This window comes from Geospiza fortis, unplaced genomic scaffold, assembly GCF_000277835.1.
Source record: "Geospiza fortis unplaced genomic scaffold, GeoFor_1.0 scaffold102, whole genome shotgun sequence".
NCBI classification, from domain to species: Eukaryota; Metazoa; Chordata; class Aves; order Passeriformes; family Thraupidae; genus Geospiza; species Geospiza fortis.
The window spans coordinates 2,576,595-2,577,599 of record NW_005054373.1 but is presented as its reverse complement, the minus strand read 5'-3'; the positions used below and the strand labels follow the sequence as shown (position 1 = coordinate 2,577,599).

Sequence of the window (1,005 nt, the reverse complement as noted above, 5' to 3'; positions counted from 1 at the left end):
CCAGCCCCTCCTGCCGGCGGGGACAGCCCAGCGAGGTGTCCCTGGACACTGCCAGCCCCGTGGGTCCCTCTGCACCCACCCTCTGTCCCCATGGGCCGGGGTGCCAGGGCAGCTCCTGCCCGCCCAGGACCGGCCCCTCCTGCATCCTCCGGCAGGTTTGGGTTGCCACGGCAACACCGGGATCCCGCCCTAAAGGGATGAATCAGGAGCTATAAATAGGGGCTGGATGGGGGTGCAGGTACCGCGGCCCCGCCCTGCCTTGTGCTGCCAGCGGTGCCCAAGGGCCGGCAGAGCTGTCCCGGGAGTGACACCCACCTGGGGCCAGCCTGGCACCTGCACCCAGGGACGTGCCAGCACCCTGCAGCCCAGCTCAGTGGCACCTCAGGTGGCCCCTACCCCATGAGGCTGTGCCAGGCCCCAGTTTCAGTCCCTGTGGTGGCCTTGGGCACACCCTGCCCCTGGGGATGTCACCTTGCCAGGAGCATCTGCTGGCACCATGCTGGCAGCATCAGCACACAGCACATGGCAGGAGTGTGGCACAGTGCCCGGCACGTGGCGCAGCATGATGCATGGCACATGGGACATGGAACAAGGAACGTGGCACATGGCACCTGGCACAAGGAACCTGGCACCTGGCACGAGGAACGTGGCACAAGGAACAGGGCACCTGCCACGTGGCACAGGGCACACAGAGTACATCACATGACAAATGGCACAGAGCGCATGACAAATAGCACATGGCACATGGGACAAGACGCAGCACATGTCACAGGTGATCATGGTGCATGGCACGTGGCCCAGGATACACATGCAGAGCACATACATGGCACAGGGAACACAGCTGGGGACACACGGGGTATGGCACAGGTCATACAGCACATGGCACAGGGCGCACAGCATGCAGCACAGGGCACACAGTACATGACACAGGACACACAGCACATGGCACAGGACACACAGCACATGGCACAGGACACACAGCACATGGCAGTGGCCGCGTGCCAG

The 1,005-nt window shown here is 64.0% G+C and overlaps 1 protein-coding gene across 1 annotated transcript in view; it reads right to left on the bottom strand.

Moving 5' to 3' along the window:
- Window positions 1–1,005, bottom strand: part of CPNE7 (copine 7) — a gene marked incomplete at its 5' end in the record, with an annotated part of 8,422 nt that overhangs the window by 780 nt on the left and 6,637 nt on the right. The gene's annotated exons all lie outside the window — the stretch shown is intronic.